At 38.0% G+C, this 19,447-nt stretch overlaps 1 pseudogene; it reads right to left on the reverse strand.

Moving 5' to 3' along the window:
• Window positions 1–2,936: 2,936 nt before the first annotated feature.
• The window catches only part of LOC139720505 (uncharacterized), a 34,687-nt pseudogene continuing 18,176 nt past the window's right edge, over window positions 2,937–19,447 (reverse strand).

Consider the following 19,447-nt stretch of genomic DNA (forward strand, 5'->3'; position numbering starts at 1 on the left):
GCGTCTTTCGCAAGAATCTGACTGCATCAGTGGTCCTGTCTTCTTTTTATTTTCTATTTGATGAATGTTATTCATTTCAGACAGATTTGCAGGAACATGCATAAGTGAGATGTGGGGAATGCTGCCCATGTACAATAATGCGTGTCATTGCTCAATTTAAAACGACAAAAACAAAGTTAAAGAGATGGCTGCCATATCTTTCTGTCAGTGTTTGAATTTTGGTCTCTGCCTTCCATTTGCATTGTAGTAGTACAGCGAACCCACAGTTTGAAAGGATTTTTTTCAGGGTGTTGAAGCTATGAAAGTTATGTGTTCGCTTACGGGCATACCATTTTATTTTGTTAATTCTATGTATCTTTTCTTGAAGACTGAAAAAAATGCCACCATTAAACTTGCCATATGCCAATGTTTGTAGCATTTCCATTCTCATTTCGCAAGCAATAGCAAAAATAATTCATCAATCTGTAACAATCTTCATGGGGCAGCAAGAGAGTCAAGACATTACAAGCAGAGATTTGGTCTGTCTTTAGTTGATGATCAAAATACCACATCTATACCTATTTCTAACAAGATTCTAAAATTCCCATAAACTTTGTACAGGTGCCAGTAGATTGCCATAGCCAATGGGTTTAAATACCTGTTCAAAGGCATAATATCTAGGGATTACCATCAGAAGGGGTTGAAAGTTAAAGGCAACCACTTGTACTCACAATGTTAAGTACAGTGCACCCCTGTTATAACAAACACGGTTATAACGAAATTCCAGTTACAACAAAGTTAAAATTCTGGCCGCTGTAATATCCACTCTATGTATTTCTATCGCTTACTTGTTCGGTTTCAACAAAATTTTGATACACATGTATAACGAAAGAAAACTGCTGATCCCGAGAACTTTGTTATAACGGTAGTTCACTGTATGTCATATGCTACACAATCCGAAACACAGGCATGAATATTTTGATGAGTAATATAAACTAGTTTTGAGTTTGATACCCATCAAAGAAGTTGATAATTACTTGTTCCATCAGGTTTCATTTTTGTTCTCATTCTGAGTGTTCTGTATTTATAGAGTTAGTGGTACAAAGCTGTCACCTTTTGTTACCTGTATGAAGATTTTACACTGTATAAAGAAAATTTGTTCCTTTGTATGTGCAGAGGATTCCCGTTATAACGGACTCGGTTATAGATTACAACGAAGTAGAAAAATCAGATCCCAGTATCATTATCTTTATAATTATCTTTATATGCTTCATTTATTTGGTCATAACAACATTTCATTGTAACAAAAGGAAACTGACGGTCTCCAGGACTTTTTTTAACGGAAGTTGCCTGGTTTGTGCATACATATGTATTTACAACTCTGTTGTGGTATGGAGAATATTATCAACCTGTCCCTTGTGATGAGTACCTGCCCAAGGACTTACAGTTTTGTTAGACATCAAACTTGTCCATGTTTATCTTGTTTATGTAATATGCGTATTCACAAAATTTCACTTGCCATGATATATGACTGCCAGGGAGATTGGAATAGGAAAAGAGATGAACATGTTACGTCAGTTTTCTTCAGTTTGAAGGAGTTTCATGGTTCATAATCATGTTAATATAATTATTTTTTCATCAAAGTGGCTTCAACAGTGTCTGGCTCATTGTTTCTCTTGTATGCAAGTCTCTGTTGGCATTGCATTTGTCACATTTCATAAGGATGTAAAGAGATCTTTCGGTGTACCTGTACATGTAGAAATGCTGTAAGGGCACAGTGAAACATGCCTGTTAACATCACCCACAATTATTATACATTTATGTGATGTCCACAAGCTGACACACACACACACACACACACACACACACACACATATGCAGATTATATAAATATGTATATATATATATATATATACACATGGATGGAAATAGAATTATTTGAATTTGGATATTAATGGTCAACACTTTGCCTCTCATACCTCGCACACACACACACTCAATATGCACATGCGGGACACAAAAGCACAACGGAGTAACCCTATTCTGAAACAGTTTATGGTCCATTTGAATAAAACAATTTATAGTACAAACACACACATGAATAGAACACTGTATTACATCATACATATAATACAAAAGATGGACATTATAGAGATAGTAGCATCACTCCTTTATAGTCACATTGTGTAAGAGTCCTGCGATACATAATCCTATTATGTACTGATAACGCACCATTTATGACACATTTCGATTAAGATAATTTGCAGGATTTACATCAATCCCCGCTGATGTGGTAAATTCCGTTTCCCTTTACCCAAAAAAGTAAAACTTGTAAGACAAAGTTTCATTGGGAGCACGGAAAAGTTTTAATACAACATGTAACTCCATCGCCGAGAGTTGCTGCAAGCACTCTGTAATATTTTCCCTTTTGTTTTTGACGGCCTGAACTGATACTTATGTACGCATAAATTATCCAAACCTAGCTTGTACTCATTATGGGGTCAGGGGGCAAAGCCCAACCCTGTGATAGAACATTGCTTCCATGTGGCATGTATAGTGGATATTTAAAGACTCCTGACTATCAATCGGCGGAACGCCAGTGAAACTCGAGTCCAGTGCTTTCGCCCTTGGATAAGATGTTTTTTAACCAGCATGTCCCTCCCCGACCCAGGTGTATGAATGGGTGGTACGTTGCAGGGCCCACTGGTAGAGGCTACCCTGGACAAAATGAGACCTTATGATGATGATGGTGGTGGTGATGGTGATGATGATGGTGATGGCGATGGCGAGATGGTGATAGTGATGGTGATGATGATGATGATGAATGATTGCGATGACCATCGTTATTCATCGAAACATTGTTGAAATGTCTTCCTCATGACGGCCTTGTCCTCGATCGTCTTGGACAACTGTTGGAGGCGTGTCTGGAATCCTTCCGCATTCTCATTTTATTTGCATCAATCTGTTGAATTAAGATAGAGCAAAAAGAAATACGACAGATAATGGGAAGGAGTTAGGAGAAGGAGTGAAGGGGAAGAAGAACAAGTAAATAGTGAAAGCAGGAGGAATGAGATTACGTATAAAAGGAAAGGAGGAGGACAATTTGAAGTCGGGGAGAAAGGAGGTAGAAAAAGAAGAGAAAAGGGGAACACACGTAATGGAAAGAAAATAGGAGGGGAACAAAAGAGAATAACGGATGGCGTAAACTCAATTGAAACATATGGGATTACGTGACAGCAAATTTCGGAAGAAAGCCCCAACATATCAATGACGTGTCGGTTAGTCCAAGGTAACGATCTAACCACGGTGGAACAAAGTTGTTAATCACAATAATGTGCTTTCATGATAGGAAAATTGATTATCCGAGAATACTCCTCCGGATAGTTACCTTTACGCCACACCCAGCGCATAACATAAATTACGCTCATGAAAGTGTCGGGGCCTTTGCCGTTTCTATAGATCTTATTGTCGTATACAAAATTATGACGTTAGTGAAATTCCAGCGTTTTTAATTCTTTTCGGTCAGTTTCACACTTATTCATACTCTATCCACCTGAATATAGATCTCGTTTCCTCTCTCTTTGTGGTAGACCCTCATTGATCAAAATTACGTCAGACATTTTTAACCAATTAGAATCGTTATCTATTGTCAAATTCAGGATGAATGTTAGAGCAATGAATGCTAATGCAACATGTCTTCAGAAATCTGCAGGTAAGTTCAGCTAGGGCAACTACCCTAAGTTCCAATGATCGATTTTGACACCGGCTCCTCAGAAACAAGATCGTCAACCCAAGAGGTGTTGCAATTCCAAATGTTCGACAAACTTGTCATCCAAAGCGGAGTTGTAATTGCAAATTTGTGACATAATGTGTTGCAATTGCAAATGTGTGGCAATAAAGAAACCCACCACGTAATGCCGACTGCCTCATCCGAATGATGTCCGCCAAGGGTTCGTCCTTCGGGCGCGGCACGTCGACGAAGCTCGTTTCGGTGGCATTGAGCGAACTGTTCAGCTTTTGCTGGAGGTACTCCTCACGCTGTCTCCGGAGTTTCCGCTCCATCTTACTGTCGCTTCGAAGCAGTCTCGCTCTGCATTGAGAACAAAATAGCTATTGTTTGTGAACTAGTGTAAAAGAACGCTTTTTGAGCTGATGAAGATTAGTGATGTGATCATTATTTTTCAAAATACTGTAAACTCGTAAACCATCGTAAATTGTGTTTAATGTCAATTGCTTTATTATACGCTGCGGCCACTGATGTCAAAAGGTGACTTGTATGTGTGATGCGCGACCACCGCACCAAGTGCATTGGAACTCGTGAACTGAAGAAGTGGTCGCCATTGGCTTGAATCTCTCCTTGAAATAAACTTCTCAGACTTGAAACATCGTGATAAGAGCTAGAAAATGGTTTTGTGATCAGATAAAACTTCAGATCAAACGCAGCTGGGCATCGCCCACAACTTGTGTTTAATCTTGATGTCCGGTCACTGAAAGAATTGTCTTTGATAATGATATTGTTTTATGCGTTTTCTTGATTTCAAAAGCCAATTTTCAGGCAATGCATCCTCTTAACGATTGCTGTATAGCGGAATCCCATATCGTACCTTTGTGCAGCGTCTCCGCCACCCTCCATCGTTGCCGTTATTGGCGGAAGCAATGAGCCGGGCCTGCGTCAAACGTAGATAGCATATTATTGAAGTGAGTATACCTCCAGTATGCTATTACGGACAACAATAGGAGGTGACCCTATTTTGCCCTGTCCTTTAACTCGAAACAGGCACCATAGCCCTGGGAATTACGTTAGAATTATAATGACGAATCCATGACAAAACGATCAGATCAGAAGGCTGTATTTAAAGATAATGTATTGCACGGGTGTGTGCAGGACTCAAGCACCACCGTCGAGGTCGCCATAGCATATCAAAAAGCAGCATTGAACATAATGTTCATTGTGATATTCCCTGTTTCATTTTTTTTTGACTCACTGTAACACAATTCGAAGTAAATCCTGCGAGACCAAATGCGTAACTATGGAGGACTACGATGTTTATTATTCCGACGCACACAAATTCTCTCCACACCTGTACGTAGATGTTCGTAATCCAAACATTTGTGGCGTTATTCCGAAGGTTTGTTATTCCGAAAATGAAATAGGGTTTGTTACTCCGAAGGCTCGCTGATATGAAAAATAGAGTAAAGGTTCTTGATTCCTATAGCTAAGGTTCTTTAATCCGAAAAGGATACACGCTCGTTATTCCGAAGGTTCTTTAATCCGAAAAGGATACACGCTCGTTATTACAAGGTTCTTTAATCCGAAAAAGGACCCGAAAAAGAAAAATGTCTATAAACGAATCACGAACGGAATCGGAATCATTACGTAATTTACAGATTAACTGTTAACAGTTCGCATTTCATTTAGACATATTATCTTACCCTTGTATCCCTCATAATGTTCTTAGTCAAAATTGGATATCTTACCCTAGACGCTGAAATTCCATTGCATTATCAAAGAGAGAACTTCTTCTTCCTGTTGTATGCTTAGGCAGAAACCTTGGCGAGGTCACCGTAGGATCGTTATCATCGTCGATTTCGATGTCCCAGGTTGAATTCTTTGACAGATGCAAAGTTCCTGGCATCGGTAAAAAAAAAGAAATTAAAATCATAAAGTGGATAATCTGCATCCAATATGTGCTCTTACTCCTAATGTGGTATTTCAGAGCAGTTTATAATAGGCCATGTCATGAAATGCATTCAATTGGAATACAGAATTTTGTGATGGCTTTTAAAACTATATTAGATCTTATTGAGGGACTTTGCTACCTTTTTGAACTCTGTTCCGTCCAAGTTGTGTCGGAGTTTGAAGCGTGTATCATACAATTTTCGATGACATTTTGCCTCCGAATGATAGTGGAGTCAGGCATCCACACACAACACACAACGGACGATCATAAGCCACACTCGACGCAAAGACACTTACATAATTATAACAGCTGTATGTACGCGAGAAAACACACACATACAGTTTATCATTCTGAAAACAAACACACACACAAACACTACACACACACCTCTAGCATGTCTAGTGACTGTAATATCTTTCAGGCTATTATGTTATACTTACTACATGTACTTCTCGTGTCTGATTGTTGTTCGGCTCTGTCAGTGTAGTTGCTCCTACTCAGCTCTTCGTGATCCTTTGTCTTCCTCCTTTGTCTCCCTCTCCTTCTGACGTCACTGCCGTCATCATCATCATCATCATCCCTCCGTCTATCTTGTCTCCTCCTCCCTCTTCTCGTGCCACCTCGCTCTCCTCCTCCTCCTTTTTGTCCTCTCTTTCTGTCATCTCCTCCGCCGTTGTCATAACTACCATCATTTAATCCTCCTCTTCCTCTTCCTCTTCCTCCCCCTCCATCTCCTCCTCCTCCTCTGTCCTCTCCATCACTCTGTTCTCCTTTCCCATCATCACTATCATCATCGTTCCCTCTCCCCTGTGCCACCTGTTGCTGTTGTTCGACGAGGTTCTTCAAATGTTCTTGCATGGTCTCCATGTCAGCCTGCATCTTCGCAAACATGACATTATTCCTCTCGGTGAGTATGTCGACTTTCCTATTCAGACGCGCGATGCCTTGCATCTGGGCTGGATTCTTCTGATCCTGCAGAAATTCTTCCAGTTCCATCAAAGAATTCTGTACGATAATAAAGGCAGAGAGCATTCGGAATATAAATTCCGTTAAATTAAGTTTCAAGAGAGTGTGTGTGTGTGTGTGTGTGTGTGTGGTGGGGGGGGGGGGGGGACATTGGGAACATACCATACATAACATACATTACAAGAATGTACCTCCATCACGTGACTGTGTCTATATAGCCAATCACTAACCGGTATTTGACTAACCCATTTAATATACAGAAATAGTAATGTGCTTATGTCAAGCTGCGTGTCACAATCCTTGTTTACTGTAATTTAGTATGAATTTTGAAAGCATTGTTACTCCTCATCCCAATAATTAGGCGTTTTCACATCAGCCCGATAAAAATCCAAGCTCGAGATATTTTTCGCAGAAAATAGTCAGCAAAATAGCGCGCTATTTCGAAACATCGGGCTGATGTGAAAACGCCTAATATGAAATTTTGAAACTTGGCTCAGTAAAACCGTTTAAAAGTTGTTCAAATGCAAAATTCTGAAAATTATCCGGACGTACAATATTGGTGGAAATGAGAATTGGTCTTTTAACTTTTTGCGAGATACAAGTACCAAGAAAACACTTATCATATAGTACAGAGCATACCATTTTAAGAGGAATTCAAAGTTTATTTGATGGAAATCGGGTTTGAAATGACTGACACATCAAAAAACAAAGTAAAACAAAGCGATCGTAATAAAGTGTGGGTGCCACACTTTATTAGAATCACTCTTTTTGGATATCTCAGCCATTTCAAAACCAATTTTCATCAAATAAACGTTGAATTCCTCATACAATTACATGATCTTTCATATTTCATAAGAGGTTTCTCATTATCTCACCAAAAATGTTAGCAACATGAAATTAGGTCTCAATGAAAACTGTACGATCCCTTTAAGTCTAAATACTGCACCCTTCCAAAAGAAGAATTTCGAGAAACCCGAATAAAGTGCTACAAGGTTAACCTGGATATGGAAAGTAGCCTTCTTTAAATCCTCTCCTTCTTCAGTCACGACATCGTCGTCGTAGTAGACGCTGAGCGGGCTGCAGTGTTCCCGGATGTACTTGTCGTATTTTTTCCTCGTCCTCTCGAAAAGTCCGTCCTCGATGGCTAGCGTGATCTTTGCCTGCTGGATGAGGGCAATGGCTGTCGCGTTGTCGTAGATCCTGACGGCAGAGGGCAGTAAACACGATGAACAATATTCATATGCCTATTAGTGATTTGTGACTAGTTTTCCCTCCTCCTCTCTCCTGCTTCTTTTTATTTCTTCTTCTTCTTCTTCTTCTTCTTCTTCTTCTTCTTCTTCTTCTTCCCTTTCCTTTCCTTGTAATCTGCTTTTAATAAACAGATAGGCACAGTTTACTATAGGCTTTTATTATGATCAACTCCTGAAACAATAATAATATTAGTGTAATGAATGTGTCGCCGGATTACAAATCGACAAGACTTCATGAAAATTAATGACAGCAAACTATGAACTATTGATGGGAGTTTGATAGCAGGTGTGGTATAGCACATTTATCAATAGCACTGACGATCTGTATTGAATGTCAAAAAAGTGACTTATGATAGCGTGTGTTTATGTGGTGTGGGTGGGAGTAAATTACTGCTGATGGCGTGTGTGCGTTACATAATGGGGCGCTATGGCATAGTGGACATGGTGGATAAGACTCCGGACACCCAATCTGAGGACCCGTCGAGTTCTCTTCCCGCCCAGTGCGCATACGTCCTTGGAGAAGATGCTTATTACCCACCACGTCCCTCTCGACCCAGGTGTATAAATGAATACCTAGCAACACTAAGGTAATAACAGTGACAGGAACCCCTGGTACAGCAGTGGCAGGATTGAAGAGGCTCCCCTGGATAAAGAAGACCTTATTAATTATAGCAGGATGAAGGGGGGGGGGGGGGGTGGAGGTTGCAGAAAATGTGTTACTACTCCACGACGTACACTGTCTACCAACTCCACTACCATACCTTTGGAATGTGTTAGAGAGCATGGCAATGAGCACATTAAGGCAGAGGACGGCGGAGATCGTTAGGAATGACACGAGCAGGATGTACGCCATGATCGCGTTCTCTTCGCGCATCAACTAGACGGAGGAGAAAAACAATTTGATAGGAAGAAAAGATTTAAAAAAATGCGGAAAGACGTATGCAGAGGTCAGGGCCAGTAAACATAAACTGGAAGATTACTGGCAGTGTAGGCCCTATACTGATTTGGGTTTGAGTATTATCAGAAACTTTTGCAGCGCAGAAGAATATATGTGTATAGGTTTTGTGTTTTATAAATTGATATAATTATCATTATTGTTATTATCATTATTAATATCATTATTATTTTTTATTATTATTATTACATGTATTATCATTTTTATTATTATTATGATCATTATCATTATCATTATTATTACTATCATTATTATTATTATAATTAATATTATTATCATCATCATTATTATTCCTATTTTCTCATCAGTTTCAAATATTTTTAATAGAGGATGTCAATAATGATGCAGGAATGAATTGCTGGTTCCTCCTACCGTCATGCACCACTACCACTACCACTACCACTACCACTACCACTAGCACGACGATTACTTCTACTACTATACTGCTATCTACTACTACTACTACTACTACTACTACTACTACTACTACTACTACTACTACTACCTACTACTACTACTATTAGTATTACTACTACTGCTATTGCAGCTACTGCTGCTTCTACTACTGCTTATAATGCACATACATTGTATATGAAATTATGCTACTAATGTTAATGATACTGGTAACATTACGATGAAAAAAAAAATGACACTATTGATCTCTTTTCCTTTTTATAAGTTAATACACATGAATATGATTATACTAAACTGAAAAACACTTCACAGCAATAGAAAGTACCCACTTATGTTAAAGACCGCACACAAAATCCCCCCCCCCCCCTAGAAATAAACAATTTTTGTACACAGGTATGCTGCAATATCCATTAGTAATCACATACCCAATAGCAAGTGATTATCTTTTACAAAGAAAAAAATGACATGTACATACAACATCTTGGTCACTGAATCAAAAGTCACAAAATGTAACAGAATGAGCCTTACAAGTTTTACACAAAACTCAGTGTCACAGGACGAAGAAAAAAAACAGTCACAAACATCAATTTTCAATAATGTGTATGTCCTCCTCATGCCTGGACACATTCCAGGCATCTCTGACGCATGCTCTGGACAAGCTATCTGGCGTAGTCCTGGGGAAGTTCTGTCCATTCCTCCTGCAGACCTTGGATCAATGTTGGTTGTTTAAAAATGTTGTCCATTCAGTGGCCATTTTTGCATGGTGGAAAGTGCTTTTGTGTGGGACTTTTGATTCAATGACCAACATGCTGTGCATGTCAAATTTTTCTTTGTTATTAAGACATTCACTTGCCTATGTGCATGTGATTAGTAAGGGCCATTGTAGCACACCTGTGTACAAAAATTGTTTATTTCTAGGGGGTGATTTTTTGTGTACAGCTTTTGACAGAAGTGGGTACTTTCTTTTGCTGTCCAGTGTAGTTACTAGGCCTACTGCAAAACCAACACAAAGAATAGTACAACTTTTATTCCGTACACTAGATAAGATGCCCACTTTAGCCGCCACAGCTATGAAATGAATCTACATAAATAGAGTTCTTGATTCTGAATGGCTATGCAAAAACAAGAGAGATACATTATTATTCATATGAATGATTGATGGGCTAAAACTGTGGAGAAAGAAACTTACATCAAATTCGTATTCATCGACCAGTGTGATCCGGAATAGACTGTACATCATCTGGTCTACGGTTGCCATGCTGGCAATGGTTCCGTTAGCAACGCGCACCCCACCAAAATTCATCCAGAAGGCACAGGCTGTCGTCAAAACAAGCACAATCAATGATTAAACAACATAATTATTTTTTTCCCCAAACGGTACAATCTAGAATGTACTTATAGAGGCGAGGATCTCTTTGATACAGTCTTTGTGTGTTTATTATACAATATTGATGTCAATTTCAATAAAATCATATTTCACGTAATAGATTTATTGTATCCGATCAAAGTTTGCTTACTGTGATATGCAGTTGAAATCAAGCAGAACAGCAAGATTATGGCATCATAGTGTTGATGTATGGAACAAGATTGTATCACGGTCACTATTGTAGCTATTTATTAACGAGTAGACGATATAGGCCTAATCTGTGTCTCAAATTTAAGTAAGTTTGCTGAATGTGGGTAGTGATGCGGGTGGGATGACGTATAGGGATACAGGTTAAATGTGTGGGGACAATGTTGAGGCATACAACTGCTTCTATTTCACTTCCTTTCTTTGACTTATTTGTACCCTATGTTTGGTTGATTGTTGTGTCTTTTTATGAGGGATTACTAACAAAGAATGATCTTAGGCCTATAAGATATTTATGCAGTAGCACTCAACTGGTGTACAAAGAGTTATAATTCATGACCCAGGCTTTATTTATCGGGAAAACATCAAACACGAGTTTGAGTGTACACGAAGTTGTAAATATTACCATTTCCATTTTCAAGATCTACGTCAAATCTCACCGTAGGGGATGTAGAAGTTGGCGTAAAGGAATATGAAGACGCCGAAGTCATTGAGCACCAAACCAAGCATGACAATGAAAGGCCCTGTAAGATATAGGAAGAAAAAGAAAGAAAAATCACAAGAATAATTGAAAAGTTTAATCGCAAAAAGTGTTAACGCCATTCTTTTTTTTAATAATGTGAGATATTTGCGATAGCAGCTACAACAAAAACAAAACCTAAAAAAGATTAAGTAATTGATGTCATAACTTCATAATATTCTTTGTTACTCAACAAATAGGGTGAGAGTGGAAAGGTTTATTTTGTTATACTTAATGATGAACTTTAAAACTTTAAGATTTTTAAGACTTACACTTATCTCGCTTTGCGATCAAACTTATACTGATGTAAGTAGTGTATGACTCTTATTACATTTGCCAAGAGATTGTATTTCGGGCTTGTTGTCAACAAGGTACAGACAGAGCAGAAATCTTGTATGTTACAATACTTTCCGTCCTTCCTCAGCCTTGCGAAAAGTCATGCGAGTAACATTTCTAGGTAAGTGATTTGATGCAGGTTTAATAGCAGAAAGTCCCTATACCAACTGTAACTTATTCATATGAAATAGAAACGTAAGTATAGTTGTACCAAGTTACTATACAATGTGTGTGTTTTCAAATTCATGAAATTCTTGCGTCGAGGTATTTTCATTGCAACTGATTGACAAAACTATTGCCCTCCATCGACGTAAATAAGCACTGAATTGATCAGTGTTTTAGTAGTAGCCATGATAAAAAATTATGGGCGTACATTTGAATCCTGCTCGAGTTTGAACGCCCATGATTTTTTATCATGGCTTCTACTAAAACACTGATCAATTCAGTGCTTATTTACGTCGATGGAGGGCAATTTGTATATCAGTGTGTGTCTTTATGAAATATGCGCAGATTTTGAGTTGCAGTCCATCCGCAACCAATCAAGGCACTACCCACTCCAGTGCAGTGAATTAATCAAAGTCAGCAAACACGACATTTGTCAAAAGTGTCGAATCTAAACCCCTTAAAAGACCTGGTGATCACAGCGGCGGATATGGGAGGCCGTTTGTGTCTTATTAAATAATGTACATTTTATAAGGGTACAGAAACATACGTCCGATCAAATAAAATCAAATCAAATCGAATCGAATTAAATCAAATTAAATTAAATCATATTAAATCAAATCAAATCGAATCGGATCGAATCAAATCGTGAGGATGCGGAGTGAGGAGTTTACCGAGTGAGCGGAAAGCTCGCACGCTCTTCATCAGTCTGATCCAGACGAGAATGATGACGATCGAGAAGAGCTCGAAGGTGGCTTGGCTCAGTCTGTCCAAGTCGATGAAGATGTCGACCACGTGAAGGATGCTGACGCAGAGCAGGGAGATGTAGACGAACCAGTCGAATCCATTCCTGCCAGCATCGGAAGATACGATGGTATCAGAGAAAGTGAGACATCACAGACATGATACAAATATCATGTATCAGAAAATAGGCTTTAGAATCTCTGCGATTTGATTGGTCAATATTGTCATGCATTGATTTGTACTAATACACAGAGCCATGCGTCACTTTTAATGTTGTAAAGGCGCACCCCCCCCCCCCCCCCCTTTACGGAATTCCTTGATCCGCCCTGCTAATCTTCATTTTCTTACCCTGTTCAGGGCCGTTTTACTTTGCTGTTGGTCCATCTTCTGTGGTATCTGTTCTGAAAAGACCAAGATTTTGGGGGAAATTTTCCCGATCAAATAGCGCGCTATCTGCGTCTTCACTACACAGATAGCGCGCTATTTTGACATCGGACTAGTTTGGTGACCGCAAGATAGCGCGCTATTTTGAAACTTCGGGCTGATGAAGACACGCCTAAAGAGTCACTTACCATGCATCGGCGAAGTAGGATGGCGACTTGTCCTTGATGGCTGCAATCTCTTGGTCCAGGTATTGCTTTTCTTGTGGCCATCTCGGATGGGCGTACTCGTAGTCACGTTTAATGTCACTCATCCGCCATTTCTTCCATTTCTGTTCTCATAATTATGTGAGATCAGTTTTCGAATATGAAGTAAGGGGGATTCTTGTATTCAAAGAATTATATCCTGATAATTTTCTGCGCAAAACACATCATTAAAATGTCTCATATTGTCATATAAAGTAAAGCAAAGAAAATAATTGACATTATACACGTCAGCAAAAACCAGATTTTTCTTCTATCCCGATAATGGCCTATATATTCAAAGCTGAAATCTAGGCAATTCACATTTTATGTAGACTAGTAGCTTTTTGTAGCTGTCTGCCAAAACGTGTATTTTATACGATGTGTATCATGTAGAATTATTTTCATTTCAATTTTTTCAATTTATTTTCGTATTTCTCGATGGAAAGTACATGGTATATAACAAAATATAATACAGAATGTCCAGCTTGGATATATACATGAAGAAATAGGAATACAAAAGTAACACATAACGGTCGATGTGTCATTTTCAATCAAAGTAAAGGATGCGAAGAGAAATACGATGGAACCTACTAAAAAGCAAAGCTTGTTGAGTGTAGGTTCCAACAAAAGCCTAGTGAGGGGAACAGGATGAGGAGCACGGGTACAATTAAGACCAAAGTAAGGATAAACAAAAGAGAATGACTCTTACTATTTGTACCTAGATGTTTAAATGCCAATAAGATTTTCTCTTCGGTGAAAAAAATTATAGTCTGTTCAGAAAACTATTATATGTCTCAATGTCATATTACTACAAAACTATATCTCATGATCATTACATCCCGATCATCATCCAATGCTCAAACGCTAAAATCATTCGCGCGTTTGTGTGTGTGTGTGTGTTTGTGTGTGTGTGTGTGTGTGTATTTATCGATATATCAGATCACAAACGATAGAGATGACAAGAATGTGCCTCACCATTATTATGATGGACTGTTTTACATTAGCTTTGTACTAAACATCTTACCAAGAACATCGTACAGGTGGATTTGAGCAAATAATGATAATAATTTCTTGCGACGAAGACCATGAAACATCAATGAATTGATACCACTCACTGCATAATATCTTATGAGTGTTTCTGCACACTCTGTATACTTTTAATCTTATTTGTGTTTTGTTAGTTTGTCTATACACTGGAATGTTCTTTATGTGCAGGTCACGGCAAAGTAGGTATATACAAGTCTTACCAAGAAGATTGCCTTTGAATCAAAGAATTCCTTCAGCTCTTGGAAAATCTGGAATAGAGTTAATAGAACTCCGGAGATCTGCAAAGTAACAACATTATGAAGAAAGGCGAGTGCACATCATTACTGTTATAATGTTATTCTCCAGATTCCTATAAAGAGACAACTCGAAACTCATGAACACACCGATGGTAAGCGCTATAGTCAAAGAAATTCAACTTATAGAAACCAGAACTTTCATTTGGAATTATTTCCTGAGAGCGTTTTTTGGATTAGATTAGTCAATAAAAATGTAAACAGAATTTAACAAGGAATGAAGAGTTTCTTGGCGGTAGCGTCACGTTGATCGTTGTCGTTATTGTTATTACTCTTTATCATTATCATTATCATTGTCATTATCATTATTATCTTGATTATCATTATTATTATTGCTTGTATTAATAATTCTATTGTTATTATGATAATAATTATTATTATGATATAATATTGATATTATCATTATTATTATCATTATTATCATTATTATTATTATTATTATTATTATTATTGTTTTCATTATCATTATCATTCGTGGTCACTGGATGAAGATGACTATACCTATCCATTTCTTGCGCAAAGTCTCATTTGGTATAATTGCTTTTTGATTCATTTGTTTTCAGTTTTCCCAATAACACAATAATATATCAAGGAGAATATATTTCTGCATACCACAACTATATTATATCTTATCCTCATGAATGGAGATTATACATCAATCACACGGAAAGTTAAAAAGAAAAATACCCAAGAAATGTAATCGTTAAAACATTATGAAGAGCTGTCCTCATTTTTTTTAAAATGAATTTCATAACTTCCCTCGAGCGCTCATCTTATTTTCACAAAGTCGAATGTTCTTGATTCCTTGCTGGATTATCCTTATATAACTATACTCATGATTATCATGCGTTCTTTATTCTTTGCCGGGTTTTTTATCATTATATTCAAAATTATCATTTCCATTAAAAAAAAACCCTTGGTAAATGATTTGTAGAGGGAACCCTCCCTCACCTCCAAGACAAGACGCCATATGTCAGCGGGTAGAACAAACCGGAAAGGCGTGTCCAGACTTAAAGCCAGAACTGTCCACATCAGAATGAAAAGCAAATTAAAGGCCAGCTGTTTGTAGGCACCAAACCTGCGAGACACAATTGGAAGTAAATGGAGCAAAAATAAATAATTGTATATACGTTTTCGTGTTTTTTCTGTAGCTGATAACCATGTGTTCTATAGAAAGAAAAAAAAAATCCCCTTGACATTTGACCTGTATCAAATTAGACATCGAGACAAACTACAGTAATGATTACCCATTCATTTTATTGATCTTGACCATTGTCCTTGCAAAGGAAATAATTCCGATTTGCCCGCCCATCATACCATTATTCCTTCTATAAGACAATCCTCGCCCACGCGTATGACAGGCAAAGGACAGCTGAGAATGAAAAAAAAACGTTCATAAATCTTAATTACCACAATATCATTCTAATTTTCATCGAAATAAGCATCGTAATTAGTTCAATCATTGTAGTCTTGTATTTTGTTGATGTTGATTTTTTTTAGTGGTTTCGTTTTTAATTCTTTGTGTGTGTATGTGGGGGGGGGGGGGGGGGTGCATAATGTAATCGCTTGTAAAGTGACGCAAAAAGTGTAAAGTGAAGACTGCATGCATTACCTGCCAAACCGCGTCCACTTCACTTCCACGAGCTTTCTGATCACGGGATGCACAATCAACTCCAGCTGGTTGAAGTCTACAATGGACTGAAGCTGCAGATCGAACGAATGTAAGGTATACCGGTGTTATAATGATGCTAAAAATACATTGGTATCAAAATTGCTGAGGTGACTCTGCTTACATCATGCTAATGTGAACAAAGACTATAGTAATGGTAAATAGACCTACAGATCTTTCATAATTAAGTCATGAAAAGCATAAAGAAAATATATGAAATCAATAATATTGGTAAGTTAAGTATAGAAAGCGTAACATGAACAAAGCAGGAGTAATTATGATAAAAAGTATGACTTATCTAAACTGAATAGAGAAATAACCACTGAAGTCACAGTTTGGTATAATCTCTAAATATATTTTGAAAAAAACATAAGATAGCAGCTATTTTCAATGAATATACACGTACCGAGAAAAAGTTGTAGGGAAAAGGACGTGATGAAAACGTTTGATATATTATTTTCCCTGTCTTTTAATGAAATAAGGCAATAATGGTTTAAAGGTCATAAAGGAACTCTTTACAGATATAACAGTTTGCGCGGGGCCCCAGCATTTTCGTTCGTTTGTTGCTAGTTTTTGCTTTTGCTTGTTGGTTGTGTTGTTGTTGTTTTTTTTCTTTTGGGAGGGGGTAACTTACTAGATATACTGTATCTCTCGATCTTTACACTGCAGATCGCTGCTTTCTGTAAATGACAAGATAGTGTAAACTTATGTCTAACTTGAATGCGAATGGATAACTAAGTCGGAAGTACTATACAGGGTCAAATTTTCTATGGGAAACTATAGTAGGCCTATGCGAACGATCGACGAGAGCATTGGGGAATAAAGAACAATAATAAAACCAAGCAATAATACAACCAAACAAAAGTGATGATGGGCTCCTTAACATATATAATATAATCTTGTAATGACGTGAATGATTCAACAACTGATCATGAATGTCTGGGATCGCATTCCACAATACCAGCATCCTTAGCTATAGTACAGGAGAAGGGAGATCACAGTTCTTACCACTGTCCGCGCATAAACGTTCCTGTTCGATTTCTTTTTCAGTGGTTCCAGTAGATGCAGGTCAAAGTACTGCTTCCGGCTTGGGCGGTCACAGTTGTAAAATTGATTCAACGCTGTCATTGCCTATAAGGAAAATAGTAGCGAGATAGATATATGATAACCTCTTTCTTTGGTGATTGTTAGAGTGCCCAACCTTGCAATACAGGACAACTATGTTACAACGAGGCGGATTAGGAGGGGGTAGCCACCTATTAATAGACTGATAGTGCGAGGTCCAAATTCAGAACTCGCTCGTCATGCTACTGAGTGGGTCCTTGCGACGCCAAAGTGCGCCGGCATGAATTGTTGATGAATGCTATGACTTTTCCCCAACTATTTTCGCGTCCTTTGGGACAAAAACATTCTGGATACTCCTTGTCAATATCATTTTTTTTTTTGTCTTTGGAATATACTTTACGCGTTTTTATTTAACAAGTGGTGTAAAGTCACTAACCGCAGCAGTTCGGAAGAGGGATGTTTAATAATTCTTAGTTATAGTAACCTTAACATTTCGATCTTTGTCTTTAGGGTTTCTTATAGATTATGAATGGTAACGAAAGGCAAAGGTAGATTAGAATACCTTTTCATACTATTATGATCATGCAATTGGGTGCGTATAAATTATGTACAATTCCGAAGGCAGGATCATATCAACATTTCCATTGTGTGTGTGTGTTTTGGTTTTGTTCGTTTTGTTTGTTTTATTTGTTTGTTTTTAGTATATCTTTGATAAACACAGCACAGACGTCTTTTCACTAAGTTGCTTTATTATTATAAATGCATGCTGTTATTACATTACTTTATTGCAATCTGTAGCTCTTGTCCTTGTCATAACCAGTCCCCGTTGAGATTCTTAATTCGACAGAGCCTCAACGGATCTGTATGATAATATTTTGTAAGGCAATTTTGATAAGTGAAAACATACCACGTGGGGCATCTTCGTGACCATAAACTGCATGGCTGAGTGGCCGGAGTCGTCCGTGTCTGACGCCGTCCCTCCCGATTCGAGCAGCAGTCTGGCTGTCTCGCTGCGATCTGGACGGACGAGTAATAAACTAACAGTAAGTAAGCGTCTTTAGCCTACGTATTCAATGTTCACAATGTTCTCCAAAAGGGCAGTGTCATTATAGCCATTTCGTATTAAAGTCTTACCAGAATATTATACAAGGATATAATATAGACTATTTCTTCTCTTATTTTGATTGGTCTTGTTTGTTTGTTTGTTTGTTTGTTTGTTTGTTTATTTGGTTGGTTGGTTGGTTGTTTTTCATGTTTTTGTTGTTGTTGCTGCTGTTGCTGTTTTGAATTGTTTTTGTTGGTTTCTTTTTATTGAGAGATACCGGTAAAGATAATGGAAATACGTCCGAAAACGTTAATTTCAGTGGTACCAGGTACATGCAATTAAGGATAGAAAATGAGAAATATAAAAGGATACAGGCCCTTTAAGTTACCTGTAAGAATCTCCATAAATGATTTATTGGACAAATTTCTTAGAAATCATGTCTGCCTAGATGTACACAACAGTGGGATACAATACTTTGTCAGCGAATAAAAATATGCAAAACATGATAATAACAAGACGATGATACTTTAAGAAATGAAGAGTTTGTTTGCAAAAACCGATAAGTCCATATTTGCCAAATGGAGATATTTGCGATTAAAGTTCAAGAAAAATAAAGAGAATAATAAGAAAATTTTTGCTGCTTTTGACCATAACTTCAAAAATGTACTTTATGTAGTGACCAATATATCATTTAAAAGGTATTATTTTGTACTTTATGACAGAGACCGTACTTCAAAATCTTCAAAAATGGACTTATCGGTTTTTGCAAACAAACTCTTCAAATATCAATGAAAGATGAGAACAACGGAATGTATCCAGACCGTATTCTGCGGCGACCTGTAGCGGCGTCCTTCCTTGTAGTCTCTCGCCTGCAGGGAGGCGCCTCTCTTGACAAAGCTCGAAGTGTCTTACAGGCGTCGTTCCGCGCTGCGTAGTGAAGAGGAGTTTGATTTTCGCCCTTTGTTGCGTACTCTATGTCCGCTGCGAAGTCCACATATACGGTGGACAGGAGGGAGAGATAAGGTAGATAGATAAATTGATAGATAGATAGCATGGGCGTCACCAGGGGGGGGGGGGTGCGTTGGGTGCGAACGCACCCCCCTTCAGACCCTTAAAAAAAAAAAA

The sequence above is a fragment of the Diadema antillarum genome, unplaced genomic scaffold, assembly GCF_040938485.1.
Source record: "Diadema antillarum isolate AM-2024a unplaced genomic scaffold, OU_Dant_1.0 scf00000128, whole genome shotgun sequence".
Taxonomy (NCBI): Eukaryota; Metazoa; Echinodermata; class Echinoidea; order Diadematoida; family Diadematidae; genus Diadema; species Diadema antillarum.